We start from the raw sequence: 8,363 nt of genomic DNA, 5'->3' as shown, positions 1-8,363 counted from the left end.
GTAGGTAAAAAGCTACTTTAGCTATGGTGGGCTAGGAAGCCTCTTTGGGTTGAGAACTTCCATGTTGAGAAACAGCTACTCATTCCAAACTCTGGGCCAGAGATTCAGATGCCCCCTGGGGAAGATGGAGAAAGACAATCAGTGTGGATGGAGTTTGGTTTGTGAGACAGGTGGTGATAGAAAATATTCTGGCAAAGTGGGCAGAATCCAAGAAGCAGAAGGCATTGTGGGCCATGGTAAAATGTGTTGATGGCAACTTGGCTTTCCCTTCCAAAATTTAGCATTTTCTTGGCCTTAGACAGCTTGTAGAAGACTCGGATTTATTAAGCTAATTTTATTTAATGTATCATACATAGCATATATTTCTAAATAATTCTGATCTCAGAGGTAAGAAACTAGTAAGATATCTTCCATTTGTTCTTTTATGACCTCAGTACTACTGTCAAGATAGTTATAAAAATTTTGTTTATGTTATATCATTTTTTATCTCTCTCAACTCTTCATACCTGAGGATTAAATTCTTGCCTGTCATGGGGGTACATATACTTAAATAGTTATAATTGACATCTAAATTCTAGATGATATATCTAAATTGAAATGATGGGTTCAAGTCTTGTAAATAGTTCATCTTAATCATAGCAAAGGAAGAAGAACAAACTTAATTTGCTATAGGAATTGTGTGGAAAATATAAAAATGCATGAAAAATAATGCAAGCATGGCAGCTAAAATCTCTGCTTTTTGATATTTATGACTTAAACCCCAGAACAGGAAACATTTCCTCTTGGATTTAGAGTTCAGTGCCAGAGATGGGAATGTGATGTCTCTCATTAGAGCGGTTCTCCCATAACCACGTTAAAGAATTCACAGACTGCCGGGACGTGTGCTCAGTCCTCTTGCCGTGGTGTTCCTGGCTTCTTCTCTAATATGAATGACAGATCTCTCAGCACATCTCTTAAACTTCTCTCTGCTACACTTATGCAAATATTTGCTCTGAATCCAACATGATACCTCCTAGCTAACCCCGGCACATTAAGTACTGCAACTATCTCCCGGAGAAACTGAGAGAAAAACTTCTGTTTGGTATGGGAGTAACTCTGTGAAGCTCATGATAAACAGAGGCTATGACTAGTATTTCAGTTATTGCAGTCATCATCAGAGCAGTTTATTTCCTTGGGTTCTTATGAGAAATTGCTTTCTTTGGCACGTCCTTGGGAATTAGTTTCCGTGTTCCATTAGCTCTGCGGGATGACATCCTAAAGTGACAAATACAGTTCTCTTGTTTTGTGAGAGTGCTCTCCAACTGCTCTCGAGGCTCCTTGTTTGAATGCACATTGTATTCTCTTTGAATATGATCTGAGGAGATGATTCATAGTTTAGTCTTAATGTTTTCCCCCAAAAAGAAAAATTACTTAAAGAACAAGAAGGAAACCTGTGGAAAGGGTAACAAGCAGCAGAGCAGGTCGTCTTGTTCTAATCCTGATTGCGTGGCTAAGTATGTGACCTTGGGCAAATTACTTTAGCTGTCGTCTCTGTTTTCTTCATCTATAACTTATTTTTTCCTTTTTATGTGTATTATTTATTTAGGTCCTTTATTTCGTTATTAGAATTTTATCATTCTATTGTGTCTACACACATATATGAACATGTCTTCATTAGTACTGTAAGTAGAACCTTCTTTTTGAATTACAGTTTACATTCAATATTAGTCTGTATTAGTTTCAGATGGACAGCACAACGGTTAGACAATCATGTACTATACAAAGTGGTCTCCTAATATGTCAAATACCCACCTGGCCCCATGCATGTTATTGACTCTATTCCCTATGCTGTCATTTATATTTCTGTGACTATGAATTTGTACTTCTTAATCCCTTCACCTTTTGTCACAGTCACCCAAATCTTCTCCCTTCTGGCAATGGTCAGCCTGGTTTCTGTATCTATGAGTCTGTTTCTTTTTCATATAACTTTTTTTTAAAATCCCTCAGTTTATGTTTTCTATTATCCTAAGATTTTCAGCATTTAGTAAATATTTACTCTGTAATTTAAAATCCTGTTGGGAAGACAAACTTGAAGTACAAAAATTATGGAAAGGTATTTAACTATAGATGGTGCCTGACTAAAGATGGTTTGAGGCCCTGGCCAGTTGGCTCAGTGGTAGAGTGTTGGCCTTGCATGCAGAAGTCCCGGGTTCGATTCCCGGCCAGGGCACACAGGAGAAGCGCCCATCTGCTTCTCCACCCCTCCCCCTCTCCTTCCTCTCTGTCTTTCTCTTCCCCTCCCGCAGCGGAGGCTCCATTGGAGCAAAGATGGCCCGGGCGCTGGGGATGGCTCCTTGGCCTCTGCCCCAGGCGCTAGAGTGGCTCTAGTGCAACAGAGCGACGCCCCAGAGGGGCAGAGCATCTCCTCCTGGTGGGCGTGCCGGGTGGATCCAGGTCTGGCGCATGCGGGAGTCTGTCTGACTATCTCTCCCCATTTCCAGCTTCGGAAAAATACAAAAAAAAAAAAATTAAAGATGGTTTGATTAAGGATTTTTCAACCTCACGGTGGTGTGAAGGCAATCCGCTGAAGAGCCACCACTATGCCTGCTTAACCAACAAGTGTTGATGCCCCTGTGCTTTCTACCAGCTCTTCTCAAGCCTCATCAGAAGGGGGGCAAATGGATGATCCTGTTGCTGCAGCATCCACATCATCCAGTAATTCGTTTTAGTTTCAATGCCTCAAACATTCTTCAGGCCCAGGGTGCTTCTAGTGTGGACATTAATGGTGATTACCCACACAACCATTCTGCTCTTCAATTTTAGTATGTTATTCAATAATTTACATGAGATAGTCAACACTTCATTATAAAATAGGCTCTGTGGCCCTGGCCAGTTGGCTCAGCGGTAGAGCATTGGCCCAGCATATGGAAGTCCTGGGTTTGATTCCCAGCCAGGGCACACAGGAGAAGCGCCCATCTGCTTCTCCACCCTTCTCCCTCTCCTGTCTATCTCTTTCTTCCCTTCCCGTAGCAAGTCTCCCTTGGAGTAAAGTTGGCCCGGGCGCTGAGGATGGCTCTATGGCCTCCGCCTCAGGTGCTAGAATGGCCCCGGTTGCAGTGGAGCAACGCTGCAGAGGGGCCGAGCATCACCCTCTGGTGGGCAAGCTGAGTGGATCTCGGTTGGGCGCATGTGGGAGTCCATCTGTCTGCCTCTTCCCCGCTTCTCACTTTGGAAAAATACAAAACAAACAAACAAAAAATAAAATAAAATAGGCTTTGTGATAGATGATTTTGCCCAACTGTAAGCTAATGTAAGTGTTCTGAGCATGTGCAAGGTAAGTTAAGCTAAACCATGATGTTCATTCAGTAGGTTAGGTGTTTTAAATGCATTTTTGGTGCTCACTTCGGCAGCACATATACTAAACGCATTTTTGACGTGATATTTTCAATTTATGATAAGTTTATCAGAACATAACCCCATAATAAGTCTGTACTGACTTATGCAATATATTGGTTAGAGAAACTGATGACAAGCAACAGAGATCTAATGATTAAATTAAGCAGAAACTAAAGTTGTTCCAAAAGATATCAGGGGCTCTCAAAATTAGTTGGATACTACGTAGAAGGCCAAACTTGGGAACGGGGAGGATTCCAGGGAGCTTGGATGAATAGAGAAGCAGGAAGTACAGGCACCATAGCATGGATAGAACAGTCTGGTCAGCATTCTGCTGTTCTGTTGACACTGCTGTATATGACTGTCAATCATTTATTTTGTTCTTGCTTTATTTGCTCAGATTCATGGTATAGGATGAAAGTATTCAATACACTGACGTTAGGTCATGTGCCCACTGTTTGGGAACCTGACGAGGCTGGCATCTATAATTACTCTCCAACTACGATCATACACAAAGAAGTGATATTGTTCCCTCAAAGCACGTTAGAGCACTATTAAGAAGTAGAATGGCTAATGACAAATGTCCACTATACTGTACAGTGAATCACAGAGGCTAGAGAGGTTAGTTGCATTTTCACTGGAACTTTTGAGACACTTAATGAAAAAGGCTGAATAAATAGAGGTTGAGATGAGGTCAATGAAGGGAGATTAAACATGCTACATCAAAGAAAGAAGGAAATGCCAAAGGAAAAAAGAAAAAGAAAGAAAAATACAACTGAGCCACCAAAACTCTGTGGGACTTTCAATATTGTTTCTAACAAGTTACATGGTATCTTTTCAGTCTCAGGAGGGCTTTATGATCACTCATGGGAAAGAGAACAGTATCACTCTTGGCATAGCTCATTCTCCAAACCTAGCAAATTGTATCTTCTTATCCAAGATCACTCACCCTTTTTCCAAAGGCATCCTAAAAATGCATGGTCGTGTTCCCCAGAAGACTGAGAAATTTATGACTCTTCAGTCTCTTCATCCATTCAGAGATAAATTATCCCCTAAATTATAAAACCAATAAGCAGAATATATTTAAAAGAGCTAATACACAAGGTAAGAAATCATACTTTTGTTATGGATATCATTACTAATTAGAGTAACAGTTTTTCTTTTCCTTTTCAAGATTCTCTTGATGAATTGGAATAAGTTGGTTTATATTGCTTATTTTATTATATTTCAAAGCCTTTATTGATTTTACAGAAGGAGGGGAGTGAGAGTTATAGTTGCTTCACTTCAGTTGCTCATGGCTTCCTTGTTACATGTGCCTTGACTGGGCAAGCCCAGGGTCCCGAACCAGCGGCCTCAGTGTTCCAGATCCATGCTCCATCCACTGCACCTACGCAGGCCAGGTAAGTTGGTTTATATTGTAATATTGGGTATAATTTCTAGCCACAGAAGGATACTCTCTTTCCACAGGACTCTATGGCTGTGCATGGTAGCGGCCATCTTTGATCAACCAGTCTCGAAGGCTATATTAGTGATCAATAGGACTCCACCTAAGACACCCATGGCTGAGAGGTTCAAGTTAAATTTTAGTTTTCCTCTGCCTATAATATAATTATAACTGAAGCTTATAGATCTTATTTCATTTTTCACAGAAAAGACTTTTTATGTTAGCAACATGAGAACAAATGAAGCCCACCCCCGCCTATCTCTATCTCAACACAATTTCATATAAATATAGAAAACCTACTTCAATATAACATTTTCATGAATGTAAACTTGGGAATTCCTCTATACTAAACACGCATATTAGGGACTCTAAATGGTGATTGATTTAGTTCTAAATATACCTGGAAACCGATAAAGAAGTGCTTCTTCATGCTGTCTGTCATGAAATTACAAAAATTATCACATTATTGTTGGTGGGAGTCCTATAAAGCAGCATTCTCACTTTTCCCCAGAAACAGTGGGAAAAGCAAACAACTCTCTAAATAGCAGGGTAAACACAAATAAAAATGTATTTATAGCAACCTACCTAGAGGATGGATTTGCAAATCTGTCTGCTTTCAGATGTTTAAGACAAAGGAAGATTGCACAGGAAATAATCTTGAATTTCTTTATTGAAACTTGTATAGTAAATTGGGGAAAAGCCTGTACGTCTAGAATATATATTTTTTTAAAGCAGAGCTTGGTATTTTTGCTCGGGAGGAGAGGACTGTGATTATTGGCTTTCTCTACTTTTGTTGTTCTTGCTAAAAGTGACAATTGAAAATTGACGGAAGTGGATGCAAAGACAACAGAAGTGCATTTTCCTTCCATTTAGACGTGAAGAATATGTTCCCTGCATGGTAAATTCCTGCACATAAGGCTGACTAGGATGCCAACAATGCATGGACTACTGGGGTTTAACCCTGGTGGGCAGAATTCATAGAGATGTGAAGACAGCCCCAGTCCCAGAGGTGTGTTGTCAGAGCCACGCCAGCAGCTGGCTTTTTAGACCCCTCACAGAACCTGTGAGGGGCTTTATTTGGGTGACTTCTGCACAGCACCTGATCTGGCCCTCAGCTTGTCTAGACTTGAAGCCCCGAGATTTCAGTCAACTCCTAAGAATGGTTGTATTTCTCTGACAGTTTCATGTAAACCAAGCTCACCAGGTGGATATCCAAATTGAGTGCCAATTGATTAGTTTTCAGTGGCAAGGTAGTTGTCACACTAACCAGAGAACTATAATCTATGACCAGTTCACTCTCCATCTCTGTAGATAATTGAACATGAGATGTCAAAATATAAATGGAAACTTATTTGATAAAGGAGAGATCAGAACAAACAGAATCAGTTAGATATATAAATACATTCTTTAACTGTTAATGCATTCAGGACTGGCCGGAGACATATTTTTTTCTTTTTTACGTCTCTTGTTATTAGTTATTGTGTGCTAAGCTTAACCATTTAAGGTGTATTCTTCCTCATTTCTCAGTCTTAGGGAAAACTGTAATCTTTCAATTACTAATTTTAGGAGAATTTTGCTTTTAACTTTAACTCTCACTTATCATTTGTAAGGTAAAGTATAAATTAAGATTATAATTGCAGATTTAAAAATGTGTATACACAAGTGTTTTCAGAAGGCTGAGTTTAATATGTTGAGTAATACTGAATTTCAGAAAAAAAAAGTTGGCTGTTATCCACTACTGAGAAAGCTAGGAAGAATCATCACATCAGCAGAGAGATACAAAATCCAAAGAGCAAAAAACTCTATAAAGGAGAGTTCAGTGGTGAGAATAATTTCTCATGCTTCTATCTATATAATCTGGAAGGGATATCTATAAACACTGTTCAGGTTATCTCCATGGATTTCAGCCTCCTACATAGTTACCTTAGTAGCAGCAAAGGAAGTACTGTATCCTGAATTGTGCAAACTATGGTGAAACTATGGTGTAGGTATAATTGAACTCTGCTGTAGGTCATGTATGATCTGAAAAGTCGTATTTTATATGTTTTAAAAAATCCTTTTGAATATATATATCCTGATTTATTGATGTCACCCCATTAAAAAATAAAATTATATATATAATTATTATATATATATAATAAGATACCACTGGGTGGAAAAAAAAAAAAAGAAATCCTTTTCACACTTTCACACTCACTTTAATTTTCCCTCACCTGTTCAGTAGAGTCTGGTATGAAGGCAAATGAAGAAAGCAAAGACTCGAGGGTTGCTCAATGTTTATTTCCTTCTTTCCCATCCCCAGGTGCAGAGATCTGTGTGGAGTAGTATCCACTAAGGAGGTCTGTAGTTTAGGCATTCAAGGCCATCACTGACACTTGGGTACATGAGTACCATTTTGAGGGGTGATTTGGAATAGCCCTAAACCCCAACTGCCAGGATTCATTTGTATTATAAACAAAAACAATGTCCGTTTCCTCTATTTCAAAAAGCACGTTTTAAAAGGATTTTTCCTTTTGTCCTGACGTTGCTGGTTCCCAGTCCCAAGTGTTTTTGTAGATAGGATTCCCTGAAGATGTTTAAGGAGTCCCTGTTTGAGGGAAAGCAAGGACAGTCCTGAACGAGAATTCCTGCCTCGGATACAGGGGGAAAAGAAAGAGCTGATAGTTCTGAGAGGTGAGGCCAGGAGGAGGGAAACTGTTTGTTGGGAGGCCAAGTTTTCCAAAAGCAGTGGGAAGAGCTCATGCCTTGAAGTCATACAGACCTATGTCTGAATCCCATTTCATTTACTAGCAGACGGATGGTGAACAAGTTACCCAGCTTCTCCACTTTAGTCTCATCAGTATAATGAGGGAAGGAGACATCTCAATATCTAAGTCACAGAATTTATTATATGATCACATGAACCAAGTCCCCATCAAGGTGCCTAGACCACAGTGATGTTCAAATGCTAGTTTCCTTCTTTTTAACCTATGGTGTTTAATTGTAACCAGGCGATAACGAAGACTTCTGGATTAATAACCTTTTCTTCCTATAGTTGATTGAAAGTTTCTCTTCCCTTAATGTGATTGCCCTGGTAGCACCCAGAGAGGAGGTCATTCCAGCCTTGTCTGCAGACATCCCCGCAGGCAATCCCTTTCCCTGATTCACTTAGAGTTCTTACCCTTGCTGTGATCATCCATAAGAGAGGAGATTGGTTCAATTCCACAATGAGAGGAATATTTCACTATCCCACAGCAGCAGTAATGGCCCTTCTGCCCTTGAGGGAGAGATAATAGGGGTGACTGAGTTATTTGAAAGTTTCATTTATATAGTGTGGTCCTTTTCCACTTTTGCCCATTTGATCTTAAATTTTTGTTTGTTTTTAAATACTGCTTGAGAGGGGATGGACTGACACTAACCATGGGCATGGTATTGGATTGAAGGGATGGATAATCTGTATTTATTTAGGGTGGTGATTATATTGTACAAATTAAAAATTCTCATTGAAAGGAAAAAAGAATTTGGGAGATTCTATTTGAGACTTAGTTATTAATGAAATGTTATTAAT

The 8,363-nt window shown here is 39.5% G+C and overlaps 1 non-coding gene across 1 annotated transcript; it reads left to right on the top strand.

Annotated features, from left to right (window-relative positions):
* The first annotated feature begins 2,133 nt into the window (after positions 1-2,133).
* On the top strand, positions 2,134-2,209 carry TRNAA-UGC (transfer RNA alanine (anticodon UGC)). Its single transcript has one exon. It is a non-coding gene; the product is annotated as a tRNA-Ala (tRNA).
* Positions 2,210-8,363: the final 6,154 nt, after the last annotated feature.

The sequence above is a fragment of the Saccopteryx bilineata genome, chromosome 7 (assembly GCF_036850765.1).
Source record: "Saccopteryx bilineata isolate mSacBil1 chromosome 7, mSacBil1_pri_phased_curated, whole genome shotgun sequence".
NCBI classification, from domain to species: Eukaryota; Metazoa; Chordata; class Mammalia; order Chiroptera; family Emballonuridae; genus Saccopteryx; species Saccopteryx bilineata.
Note: the sequence above shows the minus strand (reverse complement) of the source record. Positions and strands in the feature narration are given on the sequence as shown.